We start from the raw sequence: 18,541 nt of genomic DNA, 5'->3' as shown, positions 1-18,541 counted from the left end.
AGTTGATTAGCAAGTTGAAAACAAATCTTTCAGTAATAATATTATTAATAAAGAAAAGCCAGCAAGTTCCAGGAGGCTCTGATAACAAAGCACGAATATGTTACAGTTTTTGGTGAAAGGAACTCAAAATAGTTTTCTCTGTAGTGTCAACTGCTTGTGAGTCTGCCTTTTCTCTCGCAGCTCAGCATTATCTGTGTTGTGTCAGTTAGATTTGACCTGTGAGGGAAGATCTTTGCTTTTCATTTCTGCCAGCTGCAGGAGTTTCTTGCTGGGCAGTGCTTTTGCTTCATCCCTTTTAATGGTTGACCAGAAAGATAAGTGTTGGAGGTGAAAGAAAGAATCATCTTATTCAGAAACCAGAATAATTCTGAGAGTCCATTGAATGGAGAGGCCAGAAAAAGGGTCTGCCTTGGACCTTCCCTATCTTGTTGGCTTTTATTATCCAACAGCTGGACTGGGGCCGGGGGAAAAGCAAGGAAGAGACAGTTTTCTCTCCTGAATTTTAAATTTATCTCTCAGGCACATACAGCAATTCCAAAGAGAAAACAGCTCTTTAAAATGTCCTAAGCAGACAACTAAAAAGCTTAAACTCTAAGTTCTAATTTTAGCTTTGATTTAATTCATACATGTTATAACCAGAAAGAGACTTAGGGGTACTCATACAACTGAACCTGTCCATCTTTTTTTTTTTTAGAACATCTTTATTGGAGTATAATTGCTTTACAATGGTGTGTTAGTTTCTGCTGTATAACAAAGTGAATCAGCTATATGTATACGTATATTTCCATATCCCCTCCCTCTTGCATCTCCCTCCCACCCTCCCTATCCCACCCCTCTAGGTAGACACAAAGCACTGAGTTGATCTCCCTGTGCTATGCAGCTGCTTCCCACTAGCTATCTATTTTACATTTGGTCGTGTATACATGTCCATGCCACCACTCTCTCACTTCATCCCAGCTTACCCTTCCCCCTCCCCGTGTCCTCAAGTCCATTCTCTACGTCTGCGTCTTTATTCCTGTCCTGCTGCTAGGTTCTTCAGACCATTTTTTTTTTTTTTTAGATTCCATATATATGTGTTAGCATATGGTATTTGTTTTTCTCTTTCTGACTTACTTCACTCTGTATGACAGTCTCTAGGTCCATCCACCTCACTACAGATAACTCAATTTCGTTTCTTTTTATGGCTGAGTAATATGCCGTTGTATATATGTGCCACATCTTCTTTATCCATTCATCTGTCGAAGGGCACTTAGGTTGCTTCCATGTCCTGGCTATTGTAAATAGAGCTGCAATGAACACTGTGGTACATGACTGTTTATGAATTATGGTTTTCTCAGGGTATATGCCCAGTAGTGGGATTGCTGGGTCATATGGTAGTTCTGTTTCTAGTTTTTTAAGGAATGTCCATACTGTTCTCCATAGTGGCTGTATCAATTTACATACCTACCAACAGTGCAAGAGGGTTCCCTTTTCTCCACACCCTCTCCAGCATTTATTGTTTGTAGATTTTTGATGATGGCCATTCTGACCGGTGTCAGGTGATACCTCATTGTAGTTTTGATTTGCATTTCTCTAATGATTAGTGATGTTGAGCATCCTTTCATGTGTTTATTGGCAATCTGTATATCTTCTTTGGAGAAATGTCTATTTAGGTCTTCTGCCCATTTTTGGATTGGGTTGTTTGTTTTCTGGATATTGAGCTGCATGAGCTGCTTGTATATTTTGGAGATTAATCCTTCGTCAATTGCTTCATTTGCAAATATTTTCTCCCATGCTGAGGGTTGTCTTTTCATCTTATTTATGGTTTCCTTTGCTGTGCAAAAGCTTTTAAGTTTCATTAGGTCCCATTTGTTTATTTTTGTTTTTATTTCCATTTCTCTAGGAGGTGGGTCAAAAAGGATCTTGCCGTGGTTTATGTCGTAGAGTGTTCTACCTATGTTTTCCTCTAAGAGTTTTATAGTGTCTGGCCTTACATTTAGGTCTTTAATCCATTTTGAGTTTATTTTTGTGTATGGTGCTAGGAAGTGTTCTAATTTCATTCTTTTACATGTAGTTGTCCAGTTTTCCCAGCACCACTTATTGAAGAGGCTGTCTTTTCTCCATTGTATATTCTTGCCTCCTTTATCAAAGATAAGGTGGCCATATGTGCATGGGTTTATATCTGGGCTTTCTATCCTGTTCCATTGATCTATATTCCTGTTTTTTGTGCCAGTACCATATTGTCTTGATTATTGTAGCTTTGTAGTATAGTCTGAAGTCAGGGAGCCTGATTCCTCCAGCTCCATTTTTCTTTCTCAAGATTGCTTTGGCTATTCGGGGTCTTTTGTGTTTCCATACAAATTGTGAAATTTTTTGTTCTAGTTCTGTGAAAAATGCCATTGGTAGTTTGATAGGGATTGCATTGAATCTGCAGATTGCTTTGGGTAGTATAGTCATTTTCACAATATTGATTCTTCCAGTCCAAGAACATGGTATATCTTTCCATTTGTTTGTATCATCTTTAATCTCTTTCATCAGGGTCTTATAGTTTTCTGCATACAGGTCTTTTGTCTCTTTAGGTAGGTTTATTCCTAGGTATTTTATTCTTTTTTTGCAGTGGTAAATGGGAGTGTTTCCTTAATTCCTCTTTCAGATTTTTCGTTAGTGTATAGGAATGCAAGAGATTTCTGTGCATTAATTTTGTATCCTGCTACTTTACCAAATTCATTGATTAGCTCTAGTAGTTTTCTGGTAGTATCTTTAGGATTCTCTAAGTATGGTATCATGTCATCTGCAAACAGTGACAGCTTTACTTCTTCTTTTCCAATTTGGATTCCTTTTATTTTTTTGTCTCTGATTGCTGTGGCTAAAACTTCCAAAACTATGTTGAATAATAGTGGTGAGAGTGGGCAACCTTGTCTTGTTCCTGATCTTAGTGGAAATGGTTTCAGTTTTTCACATCAAGAATGATGTTGGCTGTGTGTTTGTCATATATGGCCTTTATTATGTTGAGATAAGTTCCCTCTATGCCTACTTTCTGGAGAGTTTTTAATCATAAATGGGTGTTGAATTTTGTCGAAAGCTTTTTCTGCATCTATTCAGATGATCATATGGTTTTTCTCTTTCTGTTTGTTAATATGGTGTATCACATTGATTGATTTGCATATATTGAAGAATCCTTGTATTCCTGGGATAAACCCCTCTGGATCATGGTGTGTGATCCTTTTAATATGCTGTTGGATTCTGTTGGCTAGTATTTTGTTGAGGATTTTTGCATCTATGTTCATCAGTGATTTTGGCCTGTTGTTTTCTTTTTTTGTGACATCTTTGTCTGGCTTTGGTATCAGGGTGATGGTGGCCTCGTAGAATGAGTTTGGGAGTGTTCCTCCCTCTGCTATATTTTGGAAGAGTTTGAGAAGGATAGGTGTTAGCTCTTCTCTAAATGTTTGATAGAATTTGCCTGTGGAGCCATCTGATCCTGGGCTTTTGTTTGTTGGAAGATTTTTTTTTTTCTTTTAGGAGGGTTTTTTCCTTTTATTGAGGTAAAATATCTATAACACAAAATTTACCATTTTTTTAAACATCTTTATTGGAGTATAATTGCTTTACAGTGGTGTGTTAGTTTCTGCTTTATAACAAAATGAATCAGTTATACGTATACATATGTTCCCATATCTCTTCCCTCTTGCATCTCCCTCCCTCCCACCCTCCCTATCCCACCTCTCTAGGTGGTCACAAAGCACAGAGCTTATCTCCCTGTCCTATGCGGTTGCTTCCCACTAGCTATCTATTTTACGTTTGGTAGTGTATATATGTCCATGCCACTCTCTCACTTTGTCACATCTTACCCTTCCCCCTCCCCATATTGGAAGATTTTTAATCACAGTTTCGATTTCCGTGCTTGTGATTGGTCTGTGTATGTTTTCTGTTTGTTCCTGGTTCAGTCTGGGAAGGTTGTGCTTTTCTAAGAATTTGTCCATTTCTTCCAGGTTGTCCATTTTATTGGCATATAGTTGCTTGTAGTAATCTTTCATGATCCTTTGTATTTCTGTGGTGTCAGTTGTTACTTCTCCTTTTTCATTTCTAATTCTGTTGATTTGAATCTTCTCCCTTTTTTTCTTGATGAGTCTGGGTAATGGTTTATCAATTTTGTTTATCTTCTGAAATAACCAGCTTTTAATTTTATTGATCTTTGCTATTGTTTCCTTCATTTCTTTTTCATTTATTTCTGATCTGATCTTTATGATTTCTTTCCTTCTGTTAACTTTGGGAACCCCTCCATCTTACAGATGAGCAAATTGAGACACCAAGAGAATATAGCGACTTGCTCAAGGCAATGCAGCTATGCTCTTTTCTCATCAGTATCATCTTTGTAGCATTTTCCTTCCAAAAGCAAACTCAAATTCTCTAAGATTCATCCCACTTAAATGGTAAAATTCTTTTATCTGTATTAAAACTCTACAATTTTTATAGACTAATTTTTCTGAGAAGTCAGGACACCTTATAGTCCTTGTCTCTCATTCACAACATATTAAGTCAGGGACATGGGCTCCTGGGGACAGTTAATACTCAGAAGGTGTGGTATGACTTGTTCAAGACAAAAAGGAATTGAGAACATGAGCTGGAAGTAACTTAGAAACCAAATCTATATTTAATAGAAGTGACTTTTCGGAGGAGACCCAGCAAAGAAAAGGCTTTAGATGTGGGAAATCACTATTAAAATCACACTATATGTAGGTTATCAGGGAGGAGGACCTATTTGACTCTGTGAAACTTAGACCCAGTTTATTTTCTTACCCTAATCTTTCTGCTTCCATGTCTAATCAAGGCTAAACCATGCCACATATATCTTTGCTTTTAAATGATTTCCTCACTGTTTGTACTTAATACTTCTATTTGCCATCTTGTGTTACATAAACCAACCAAACCAACAAACAAATCGATAAATGAAAGGCCAATCTCTAATTCTCATCTCTTTTGCTATGATGTACATACTTTCTTCTGTCTTCAGTTGAACAGGAAACAGGGTCTCCATAAACCATCTGGTCTTTCCCTGGACTTGGCCAAGCGGACAGAATGCAGGGTCTCTTCTCAGAGGCAGAGCATTTGTTCTTTCGTACTTTCTTGACTGTTCCTTGATGAACTATATTTGTTAAATCTTTCTATTTTATTCCATATCTTTGTATTTGACCCTAAAAACCAGTATTCTGCTGTCTTTGTTTTATGTTTCCTGTTAACAATTTCCCCTTGGTCTGAATGGAGAGTGTCATGGAATTAAAAACAATATGGGGATTGGGACAAAACATCAGTTGTAGGAACTGGAAGATTTATAATCTTAGGTAGAAAGTAATAGGAAAACCTTGCTGCAGAAAAAACAAACAAACAAACCCCGAAATAATCCCAGAAAAGTCATACAGTGATTTGAGATTTGTGAAACTGTAGCAATGTGAGTGGACATTACACTTGAAGATAAGGTTACTGACCAGAGGATATGAGTGATGGATAATCCTTCATTTTTAACTTCAATTCTAGTTTCCTCTGGCATACATGTCAGAGTAGTAATACGCTCGTGGTGGTTTGTGTTTAGGGAGCAGTTTTGGCTTCTCCCTACTTTATTTTTATATGAAAAGGTCATTTCCTACCAGTAGAGATGAGAATATGTCGATGGTGTTTTCTCTTTTATTTTCAGCAGTGTATCTATGATCTTTCCAAATGATTCATGTATATAAAACATTAACATTATGGGGTGGGGGAATGTTCTTTCTTTCCTTTTTTTAAAGAGTTTTAAGTAGCAGTGGCTCCCAATTCTATAGTGTGACTTTGGGTGGATAATTGCTATAGACTACTGTAGACCTTTGGTTTTTTCCCCCTGTAGGGGATTGACTTTAACCGTTCTCCTCTGCCAAACCTTTGTTCCATGCATGACATTTCAACCCCACCACTTCCTGCGTTCTATTCTGCCAAAGAAAATTGCATTTTCTATTTCTGGATAAAGCATGGTTGTTTGTGTCAGTCAATTTAACACAATACACCAGTTCTTATCTGTGCAGAGGAAGCACTAATAAGATTCCAGCAGGAGATGTGTCCTGAGCCCATGACCAAGCCTCCCATTGGGCCCGGAAGACGGAAGCCACAGTAATCCATTACCGACAAGGCTACTTAGTGTTGATGTAGCACCTTTTTGTCTTGGAGACCTCCAGGTAGTAAGAAGTCCCATTTCCTGCCCTATACACTCATCCCGCAAATGATACATGGCTGTGAAAGAAATCGGTTGTGGCAGAGTGGAAAGGGCAAGTATTTTGGAGAGTCTGACCTTGCTTTTGATCCCTGCTCTGCCATTTACCAGCTCTGAACCCTTAGTCATATTACATACCCTTTCTGAGCCTCTGGTTCCTCATGGAAAATGAGGATAAAGATATAGTTTCTGACTTGCAGAGTTAGTAGGAAAATGAAATGAGATAATGAACATGAGACTCTTAGCACAGGGCACGCTCCACTGCAGGCACTCTAGAAGTAACTATTGTCATGAAAGCGCTCCTATTGGTAAGAATATATTGCATTTTGATGAAGTAAGCAGTTCTTACTGTGAGATGTCTTTTGGTTAAAATGGAGGTATGGACTTCCCACCTTTTTGTTCCATTGAGTAGATCAGCTGTGGGAAAAGTTTGATTTTCAAAGAAATCAAAGAAATATTTGATTTCACTGCTACTTATACCTGAATTCATTAAATTGTTTAATGAAGGCCTACTGGATACTATGCACTGTTCTGGATGCCTGAATCTAGAAGAAAAAAAAGCAAAGAGGCAATGTGATGGAGAGGAAAGAACACGGGTTCTGGCATGGGCGAACGTAGCGTCCCATTCTGGCTCTGCTATTTACTAGTACTCTGTGATTTGGGCATGTTATTTAACATCTCTGAGACTAGTTTGTGGATTTCTAAAATGTGGATAATAGTACATGCCTCACAAGGCTGTGATAACAGATATAAGGCAGTTGTAATCTGGGATGATATTCAAAATATTTACTAACCAGTATGGGAAGGACATTGACTAATCAGAAAGAACCAGCTGTAGAAAACCAGTAAACTAGTACGTATCAGTGTATCAGTGGAATACAAGCCCTTCTAGACGCGCTGCTAGAAGCCCAGGGCCTAGCATCTAGTAGGGAAGAGCCCAGGTTTTAGCTTGGGGGTTGGGAGTTGTACTGTTTATATTTTTAATTTTCTATATATTATGATATTTTGACATCTTAAAAACCCTTCTGGCTGGAGAGAGACTAGCCCTTCAGGGACTAGCCAATTCTTAGAGATAGCAAAGGGCTCAGCCGGGAACATGCCTTTGATAAAGCAGACTAACCAATCCAGAGCCATACCTCCTCCATCTGACCTGGACACCCCAGGATGCAATATTCTCCTACCCTAATCATCCCAGAGCCCCCTACCAGACAACTAGGGACTGCCGTATAGCTTAAAGCCTGAAGATACTGTTCAAACTAGCCAATCCTAAAATGTTTGCCCTGCCTTGCCTTTCCTGAGGAAACCCCCAGTTAAGACTCTGTTCTAGACTGTTTCTTCCTCCTGTCTTCTGCCTCCTGACCGACACCCAGTGCTCCCCCCTGAGACCCTATGCAGCACATGGTGCCTCCTGTTTCTGGGTCTTGTAAGTATAATCACCTTAGTTTTCCTGAGCCTCTCCTGACTGACCATCACATAAAGAACAAAGAACAGGAGTGGATGTATAAACGATTGCCATACAGTCTGAAACATGCTATAATGAAAGTGCATAAACGGACAAAGTGAGCACAGTGCAGGGAGCCACTAACCTAACTGGGGGAATCCAGAAATGATAAAGAAGAGAAAAGCTGAGCATTGAAGGATGAGGAGGAGGGTGTGTCAGGACTGAGATAACCATGCAGAGAGAAAAGCATGCCCCGCAGCATGAAAGTACACACACATACGACGTGTCTCAGGAGGAATAGGGTATGGTGGGCTGGGAGGGGGTTTGGGGCTGGGCAAAGGATAAAACTGGAGATGTAGGTAGGGGCTTGATCTTGAAGGACCTTTGAAGTGACGCTGTGGCAGTGTGAGAAGCCATCGCAGAGAGGGAGATGTAGGATGGAGGAAGACCAGTGGGGGAGGTGGCTGGGTCGGTCGGCGGTGAGACACGAGGCACTGAACTGTGGAGGGCATCCCATAGGCAAGCAGGGCACAGACACCTGAGCTGGAGGGCAGTCATGGACTAGATGGAACCAAGTCAGTGACTGGATGTAGTGGGGAGGGAAGGAAGCAGCTGAAGACAACTCCTGGGTCTGGCTTATGTGACGGCTGCATGTCGGGATTCCAGAAGAGAGAACAGTGTCGGGGTAAAGCGCTTCTCTCCTGTTTGTGTAACTGCATCATTCCCCTGCCTACCAGGTCAAGGGATGCTTTTTTTTTTTTTTTTTTTTTTTTCATCTCACAGCTGTAAATATTTCATGCCAGTGGCCATGTTTCTGTTTTATTTTGGGAATGGCACTTCAACTGGTTTTTCAGTTTAAACGACCCAGGAACTGAAGGGCCGTTTTTGTCTTCAGGGGAATGTTTGGTGCTGAAGATGGTAGACAGTTGGGTGTGGGTGAGGACAGATAGCGCCTGAGGTCTTGCAGCTTAGAAGTAACATCTAGTCCTTTGAGGATAACACTGCCAAAGGTGTGTGGATGTATCTTTGAAGAAACAAAACAAAACAAAAAGCATGACCAGCAATCTGATCTATGCTAGGTGTCTATAAAAATCATTCTTTTATTTATTGCCTTACCTCTTATGGAACTGCCTTACTGGCCTCAGAAATGACCCCTTTGTTAAAGTAAACTTCCCCGTTGCTCTCAGGGGGTGGTTGGTCAACTTGTCAGTTGATGGGGTTTTGGGGGAGGGGTTTGGGGTCCCTGTCCTGTTACACCGATTCATTTAAAAATTGGCTTTTTGTTTCCTCTCTTCCCCATCCTTGGTGGCAGCCAGTAATCGCGCCCTCCCGGGGCTGAGGAGCGTGCAGAAAGCCCCTGGTTTGTGTGATCTGGCAGGATCATTTCCGAACAGAGAGGCTGCCCACAGGCCAGGCCCTGCTCTCCCCTTCCTGCTCTGAATGCTGAAACAATTTCAATGAGAAGATGGATTTATGAGGGTTCCTTTCTTATCATAATGGGAGCCTATCCAACTTTTTGATTCTAAAGAGGTTTGCAGTGGTATCTGGGGAATTTTCTTGACGGCACAATTTTCAGTTGTTTGAAGTTTCCATTTTTTAAAAAACCTACTCAGAGCCAGGCTTCTCCTGGCTGTATGTCATTCACTCCTCCTGCGGTGACTCCTGTGAGCTACATTTATTGAGCTCTCCCGTGCGTCAGGCCTGCGCTAAGCACTTCACGTAGGTCGTCGGAATTCACCTTCACAGTAGCTCTGTGAGGTAGCGCTGTGATCACGTCCAATCCTCCGATGAGGAGCCCGGAGCGTAGAGAGGTAAAGACACTTTGTTCAGGGTCACTTGGCTCTAAGAGGTCGGCTCAGGAGTCCAACCCAGATACTCTTAACTGCAGAGTGTGCACCCTTAGCCTTGCCGGGTAGATAATACACATGTTATCAGTTCTAAAGAAGATGAACCTGAGACTTAGAAAGGCTTAGAATCCAAAACCCAGGTCTCTCTGACTTTATGTTGTTGTCCCAGGTCACCAGTTGTCTCTGCTTATACCCTGTGAACAAACCAAAGCTTTATATGAACTGTTTTATCACAAACTGGCCCTGAATCCTGGGATCTTCAGAGGGAGCTGATGATAGTGGTATTGGTTTATGATGTGGTGATGCTTCTGGTCTTACATCTGATTGCACCATTCTTTCTCATCCTTGCTGATAGAAAGAACATAAAGTGAGAATATTCGCATCACAAATTATTAACTATTAAATCTCAAAGTCAGTTTGGGCCACATTACTGATCACTGCATATCAAGTGCTGTGTCATTAAGGCCAGTATATGGGAAGATTGCTACCTCTTTCTTTGGGGTTTACAACCTTCAGAGAAACACAGGACAGCTATTTATTTTTGTATTTATGCAAATTACATATACATACAGAGTGTTAAAACAGAAAAACAACATATGGTTGAAAAGAATTTCTGTAAGTGCTCCAGGCACCTCCAGATACAGACGTAGCATGGCTGCTAATAACACGGGTTCCTCAGCAAACGGAGATCACAGCCTCAGCCACTCCCAGAATCTGTGAGATGAGGGGCTCTTTTAGGGAAGGGTACCATTCCATATTTACACTCTAGCTTTCCAGCTTCATTCATGCTGGCAAATTTCCATTTTTAAAGAAGGTTGATCTGGTGGATAAGGGGAGACACTGGAGGTGACAGGACAGGACAGAGCAAACCTCGCTTGGAGGATCCAGCCTGTCCTTTGGAGTTGGAACTAGCCTAAAACACTGACCTGTATCGTAAAGAAAATTTGACACACTTAGCAGAACTTGAGGCTCAAGCTTTCAAATCAGAAATGTTTAGAGGACTGCATAGAATCAGCTCCTAATGAGCCTAATCATCTCTCTTGCTCATCAGGCAGAACAGATTAAAAAAAATTAAAGAAAACCAAAGAGGGAAGGTAAGAAGGAAGAATGAACTGAGAGCTATCAGATTCCATCTAGTGCCAGGGTTGTGGTTTCATACCATATTGGTAACAACCAGGGGGGGAAGAGAGACTATTCTTAATTTCTTGTCATAGATGAGGAAACTGAAGTTTTAGGGTTTAAGGGATTTGCCCAGGGTCATGCAGCCGGGAAGTGGTACTCAGAATCTGTATCCAGCTCTTTATGACACAAGGAGAAGCCTGTTCTTTTCCTACCGTAAGTGGAAAGCTTTCCTGAAAGACCACAGCACTGCCAAATGGCCTTTGCAGTCTCTGGGTACATCTTGCACTAATACTTGGCAGAAACCGTGGAAACCAAAGGTGAGCAGTGTGGCCAGAGCCCGGCTGGGGACTTCGGTTCTCCCTCTTTGTGGGCCGCTAGGCGAGAAGGACAAACATCAGACTTCGTTTGTTCTTTGCAGCACAATGCAGCCCCAGTGCCTATAGTGCAGAAGGCAATTAATTTTCCCAATATTCTCTAATTTTTGGCATGGGCTGAATGCAGCCAGAGAGACTAAGCCAGGATTGTATCAAGGACTTCTGCCTGTGTCTGTGCAGAGGGATGTGCAGTTGCCATAGCAGCAATCAATCTGCTAAATAACTGGTAGCATAAACTGATTCAAAGGCAAAAAGACTGATTTGGGTCAGGGAATCGCACTCTATAAAAAATGTCTCTGTGACTTCTGAGGGTTTTTTAGCCTTTATGGTTGGCCCTAGAAATGCACAGTGAGTGAATGCTCAGAGGCAACAGGGGTGTGTGTGCCTCAAGAGGTGAGCGCTATGCTGTTTCTGGGTAGTTAGAACAGGGAATTCTGTGGAACATGCTGTAAAATTGCTCTTCTTTTGCATAGCAATTCCCAGAGGCTTAGGACCAGTGACTAGCAAAAAGATCATGGTATCCAGTTATTGGGTCCTCCCCATGTTCTGGGATGCTTCTCAGTGCATTACAGGCATTTGGTCAACAGTCTTGCAAAGTGGGCTTTATTACCACCCATCCACACTTGTGGACACTGTTATTACTATGCCCAGACTTGGGGAAGCAGCCAGGGGTGGTGGGTACAGGATTCAATCTGAGATCTGCTTGATGCAGCTACTAGGCCCTCTCCACCCTGCCACACAGCTTCTCTTCCTTGGACTTTCTCAAAAGGAAAGGACATTTCTTCTTGGCCACTCACATAGCAAGATTGCAGTGTTCTGATTATGCTTTGTATATTGTGAAATGTTTGCTAATAATTTTGAATCCCACGTGAAAACTAAGTCTTAGGGCCAGAGGACTTGGTATTCCCAGAGCTAGCGCTGCCCAGTTTGGGTGATTCAGGTTGTCATGCTGAAAGGAAAAAAAAAAAAGCGATTTTTTCTTTTACTCTGGTTTTTAGAACAGTACCAGGTATCCTACTATCTCCATTTTGGTCTAGCCTGGCTCTTGGGTAAACCTGGGCTAGGAGAAAGCATTTCTGAACCATAGTAAGAGGTGGCATGTTATAAAGCAGAAAGCAGTGGCTTGACGTCTGTGTTGAGTTACGGGCTCTTCCACTTTCTAGCTGTGTGATCTTGGGCATTGTACTTCTATTCTTTCGGCCTAATCTCCACTCTGTAAAACGGGCATGATGGTGATGATGATGGTGGTGGTGGTGATGGTGATGGTGATACCACCTAACTCTCAGTTGCCTAGAATGCTCTTTGGAGTGAGACAAAGGTAACAATTGCCACACAACCTTTAGGAGTAAAGATGCCTGCGGATTCCTTTGCATCAAGGAGTCTATTCCCTCATCCATGAATCCCAGTTTTTAATTTTTCTTCTTTTGCTTAGTGGCTCTGAATTAAATGTTTGTAGAATGAATAAAGTCTAGGAAAGCACTTCAGAGAGTGCCTGTCACATGGTTATGGTTTAATAAATATTAGTTTCTTATTTAAACAAAGCTTAAAAATTATTCCATCATCCTTCATCTTTAGATCTAGTTGGTAGGTGCTAGTTAGACTTGGTACTCCAGAGGAATTTGAGCCCTGGGAGCCCAGAGGAAGGAGATTAAGCCTTGCCTTTGTGTTTTCTGTTCCCTGTTTCTGACTCCGTGACTGAAAGTCCGGAGGTGAGGCGAGCACTGTGAACTGAATTCCCGTCTGAAAGTCTCACCTTTCCAGGGTCCGCTGCCACAGAGCTGGCTCAGGAACTCTGGAAATGAACTTTATGCAGTGTGCAATTTGACTGTGCCGTGCCAGCTGGAATACACCTTTAGGAGCTGAGTAGGTGAGTTCATTTGGGGGATCCTACTGTTTTTCAGCCTCTCAGCTGAACGATGATTTCTGGTAAAAATATAGTCTTCGAGCCAGCTCTTTTCACATGGACTGTCAGTGGTTTATAAACATCATACAGGCAGGGCTGGGCTGCATTTTGAGCTTGTGACCTGGAGGTGAAAGTTCTGCCCATTCCTTCTAATCATTCTTCTTCATGAGGTGGTAGTTTTGCACTGACTTACAGCCCCTCTGGTTTTCTGTGCAGGGCCCTGCTGCAATTTGTGGCTTCAGAATAAGTGCTCAGTTTTTTTCCTGTGTGTGGACATTGATTTTTTTTTTTTTTAAACCTGGAATACAAACGGAACCTGTGCCCGCTATCCGAATATCTCTAATTACAAGACTTGCGCAAATCTACCAATTGACTTGCATAGATTGAACCCAAGTCTGCCACTGCATTGGAGGGCAAATGAGATTTCCTTGCCTCCCAAGTTATCTTCAGCATTTTGTCTGAATGCAGACACATTTCCCAAATTCGAGATACAACGGTAGGTAGGGAAGAGTTGCTGAGAGCCCGGGGGCAGGATGCAATCATCACACAGGTAAATTATCTGTGCTGTGAGAAAATGGAGCAGTAAATGAACCGTGAGTCTCCTTCACTGGGAGGTCATGTATGTTCCGGTGCCACACCAACCTGCTTCTCTAATTATGGTTAGAGTCAAGGCTGCCATTCATGCCTTCCCTTTTTTTTTTTGTTCCTTTTCTCTTTATATTTTTCTACTGAGCTTTGTTTTACTTCAGCTTCTCTGTATTCTACCAATTAAGCCCCAAATTGGCAGCTAAGACAAAATACAAATGAAAGGAAGGGGGCAGTGAGAAAATGGACAAAGGCAAATGAGAATAACGATGAAAATTACTCCTATCTTCCCACGCCGTTCCCCTCCTGGCGGCTGCGTTGAGCAAAGGAGAGACTGAGCGTTGCATGGCAAGGAACCAGTAACTTACCAGGGTTGAATCCCTGGGCCATCTTGACTAAAACTGTGTGGGGGGCAACGTCCATTATTTGAGCACGTTTTCTCCCCATCTCCTCTCCGCTGCTCCAGAGTACACCTGGGCTCCCCCACGTGTAACAGTATTGAGCAACATTGATCAAGGCTTACTCTAGCCCAGCTTAAGAAGCATGTTTCCTAGGGAGACCAGGTTTCAGACTTAGCTTGAAAGGATGATTATGGATTTTGGAGGCAGATAAAAGGGGAAGAGCAGGCCTCAAGACGGGAGATTATGCATAAAGGCGTACAGCTGGGGCTTGTTCCGTATACCCATGCGATGCAGGATGGTTCTAACAGAGGATAGATGGCGGTTGAAGATGAAGTTAAGGAGGTAGGCAGGAATGACGCCATGGAGAGTGAGGTGCCAATAGTAGAGGTCTGGGACTTTATTCTGTAGACACTGATACACGAAGGACATTATCAGTGTCCAGTGAAACCATTTAGGACATCTGCAGCTAACCCACTCATGGCCTATAAAATCATAGTCTACTCTGGAGGACCCTGTTTCCTTTCTCCCCCTGGTGGGTATCACTTAAGGTTGGTCCACTGCTGTAAAAGCACACCAAAGCTCAGTCACTTCGTGCATTTGCTCCCTCCCATTTAGTCTCGTGCGGGTCAGAGCAGATGTGTGTGCAGGGCTGGGATGACCGTGCTCCTTGAAGTCATTCCTGGTCCCAGACGCCCCTAGGAATGCCGTTCACATTGATTATTGGCCAGAACCCAGTTTCAGTTCCGCACGTGATCAGCTGCAGGGCGGGGGCTGGGAATGTGAGAAGGGAAGGTGGTGCCAGGAAAAAAGGAAGTGAGATTTGGTGAACACCTAGCTACAGTGTACATGCATATGACTATAGTTAACAAAGGCTTTCACTTTTTAAGGGAGGCATCACCCAACCACAAGTTGGGCTTTCTGGTTTGGGGACATCCCATTGTCACAACTATTTATTCCTTTATGAAATTCAACTAATTGAGTTTGGGTTTATCGTCTGGCTTATTCACCTAGATTTTCTATGTCGGCTCCTTATAGAGAATTTGTTTTTTCATCTTTGTCCCTTCCCTACTTGGTAAAGCTCTTACAGAGTAAAAGTGTTTCTACCTTCTACTTTCATTCTATTGTGGAAGTTACGATTGTGAAGCAACCTTCAAATTGCAAATGCAGAATGAATAGTCTATCGAAATAGTTTTCTCTGTTAATTTAGTGGAATCTTAAATAGAAGGTAAATCAGAAGCCTGTGAAAGGCTGAAAAACAGGAAGACAGTGTGTTCAGATCACATTTGTAATAGAAGAAGCTGCAAAAATTATTTCAGTTTGATTGTATTTATCTTTTAAAACGTGTGACTTTATTGGGCCTTTTATCCTAATCTGCATATGTAACATTTGCTGTTTTCACCCTGTGCCCAACAAACTGATCAGTCTGTCAAGTAAGTCATATATTTCGTTTTGTTCTGTCACCTCCACACGTTTATTTAATTCTGTGCAATCAGGAATGTGTTATGGAGAACATAATTAGCACTGCCAATGGACCAGGAGTGAGAGTGGTGCATCTCTGTGTGTGTGTGTGTGTGTGTGTGTGTGTGTGTGTGTAAAAAAAAAGAGATGCTGCTGGGTAAGGAAATAGATTTTAGTTTCAAATTACACAGGGACTGTTGTAAACCCAAAGGTTAGGAGTTGTTAAAATACAAAATATATTTGGTAATATCATTTGACAATAGGGTTTTATAGTTTCTCTCTTCATCCCTTCCATCCTCCTTCTCCCCTCTTTCCTGGCAGCCCATCAGTTTAGGAGAGTCACAGTGAGAGATGAGGCACTAGGCAGCCCCTTTGCCACAGGATAACTTTCCCTAAAGAAAAGCAGGTGTTAACTCGTATTCATCCTTCAGATCTCAACTCAAGTGACACTGCCTTGGGGAAGGCTTCCCTGACCAATCAGGCTAGGCGTGGAGCTCCTGCAGCCCACTTCCTAAGCATCCATGTTCCCCATCCAATACAGAACATGCTTCATTGTCTCATAGCAGTCTTTTTTTTAATATTTTTTTAAATTAATTTTTATTGGAGTATAGTTGATTTACAATGTTGCGTAGTTTCTGCTGTACAGCAAAGTGAATCAGCTATACCTATACACATATCCACTCTTTTTTAGATTCTCATATAGGTCATTACAGAGTATTGAGTAGAGGTCCCTGCACTATGAAGAAGGTTCTTTTTTTTTTTTTAATTTTTTAAAAAATTTACATTGGAGTATAGTTGATTAACAATGTTGTGTTAGTTTCAAGTGTACAGCAGAGTAATTCAGTTATACATATACATATATCTATTCTTTTTCAAATTCTTTTCCCATTTAGGTTATTACAGAACATTGAACAGAGTTCCTTACTGTATAGCACAGGGAACTCTGCTCATAGTACTCTTAAAGTTGTCTTCCCGTGAATGATCCATTGTCATCCTGGTACCTAGCACAATTCTTGGCACGTGGTTGACACGCAACATATATGTTTGAATGAATGAATGAATGTGTAGTGTAAACAGGAGAGACTTTAGAAACAGGCACATCTGGGGTTCTCCTTTGACTCTGCTGGTTCTTAGCTTTAGGTTGGTAGGTAATTTATTTAATCTTTACATGACCCAATCACCAGAGCTGCAAAATAAAGATGGTAGGTCCTAATTGCATGGTGGTTCTGAGGATTAAGTGAGACAATGGGCATGCAGCCCCTGTGAGAATTTCTATCACAGGCATGCAAATTAAATATCAGTTCTGTAGTCCGTGGAGGGTTTGGAGCAGGAAAGTGACAGCATGAAAGTGGTGCTTTCTAAAAGATGGATCTGGTGGCCTGGTGCAGAAGAGCCAAGCAAGGGTGTGAAGAAACTGCTGCAGTGTTCTTAGTGTGAGGAGAGGAGGCCTGAACTTGTTTATAGTTACAGTCTGAGATGCCATCTCTGGGTGGGGCAGGTCACTTTGTTGAGCTATTTAAGTGGCACATGAACGTGACAACCACTCAGTGAGCCACCTTACTGAGCTGTTGGCCATTTTGCCAACAGGTGCTGGCTTGAGTTAGTCAGGCTCATAACCAAATGGGGAACAGGGATTCATTTAGACCCTCTTAAAAAAATGAGTTTATTTTAAGGATATCCTGCAGATGAAACAGGAAGACTTTGAGGATCCAAGACAGTTACTCTCTCCCTCTGGACTCTCCCCACTTCACTGTCATGGTGGGCTGGCTTCACTCTGTATATTTACTCTTTTATTTCTTGCTAATGACTTTCCAAACTCCTCTAGTCCAAATCCCACAGGGCAGCTGTTTGTCTTAGTTACCATTACCCTATTTAGAGTGTGTTTTGTGCTAGACCAGCTCATGGGTCTTCAGCCTGGCTGGGAATGAACATCCTTTGGGCTTTTTATTCTCCTTTACAAAGAAAGCCACTGGGATAAACTAGAAAGGGACATTGGGGATGGAAGATAGCATGACCGCCATGCTTAGGACAGAGCAGTTGAGGGGGCACCGCAACGTCCCTAGTGTTATTGGAAAAACTGGTCCTATCTGTTGGCATAAACATAGGCCTGCTGTGATGGCAGGGGCCCAGCGACATAAGCAAGAAAAGGAATGTGGCTTCAGGAACATCTCACAGAAAAGGTAAACAGGAGATCATCAGATAGGGTATCCTGTGAAAGATGCATTTAGTACTTAAAGAAATAATTATTGGTGCCTTCTTTGTGCCAAGTACTGTGCTAGGTACTGAAGACACAGTGGTGGACAAGACAGAGCACCTGCCCTCGTGCAGCTTACATCCTAATCCTGGAAGGCAATGAAAAGGTAAGTAAATAAATATGTGATATAATATCAGGTAGAGATAAGGCTAGGAAGACAAATATGGTAGCATAAGAGGTCACTGGATAAGGCTGATCCCCAATCCCATTTACTCTTCCACATGGACACAAAGATAGACTATATTTCCCAACTTTCCTTGCAGTTCAGCTGTGACCATTTGACTGAATTCTGGCTGTTGAAATGTGGCAAGAAGTGATGTGTGCCACTTCCAGACCTGGCCCATAAAAGCTTCCTACTTGCAGACCTCTGGGCTCTTTTCCATTTTGGCTGACTTGGATGGAGACGACTCCCAGGACAACCTTGGGCATCCTTTGTTAAAAATAGTGGAGCCACAGGACGGGATCACTGCATGGAGGAAAGCTGCCCTACTAGGCATGCCTGCATTGTATAGTTACGTGGGTGAGAAATAAACTTTAATTTTGTTAAACCTGTGCTTCTCAGAGTAGGGTCCTTTGACCAATAGCATCAGCATCAGTTGGGATCGTGATATAAATGCAAATTCTTGGGCTCTGCCCTGAACATACTGAATCAGAAACTTGGAGGGGTGGGCCCTGCTATCTGGGTTTTAACAAGCCCTCCGGATGATTCTGACACACACAGTTTAGGACTGTTCTAAACCCTGGAGGTTCTGGGTTTTATCTGTTACATCAGTTGGTATTATTTTTAACTAATACAGAGAGTAATTTGAGTGGTGGGGGTAGGGTTAGCAATTTGAAAGGGAGTGGTCAGGGAAAGCAATTGCAATGAACTTGAGGGAACAAGTCTGGTGTATTTGCATAAAAAAGGAGATCAGTATGGTCAGAGTAGAATGATTATGGGGA

At 41.9% G+C, this 18,541-nt stretch overlaps 1 long non-coding RNA gene across 1 annotated transcript; it reads left to right on the top strand.

Annotated features, from left to right (window-relative positions):
* Positions 1-950: 950 nt before the first annotated feature.
* Positions 951-17,879, top strand: LOC309664784. The gene is made up of 3 exons (XR_014266043.1): positions 951-12,865; positions 17,614-17,705; positions 17,863-17,879. It is a non-coding gene; the product is annotated as an uncharacterized lncRNA (long non-coding RNA).
* The last annotated feature ends 662 nt before the right edge of the window (positions 17,880-18,541 follow it).

This window comes from Balaenoptera physalus (assembly GCF_965194825.1).
Source record: "Balaenoptera physalus genome assembly, chromosome: 7".
NCBI classification, from domain to species: domain Eukaryota; kingdom Metazoa; phylum Chordata; class Mammalia; order Artiodactyla; family Balaenopteridae; genus Balaenoptera; species Balaenoptera physalus.
This window is presented reverse-complemented; position numbering and strand designations above follow the sequence as displayed.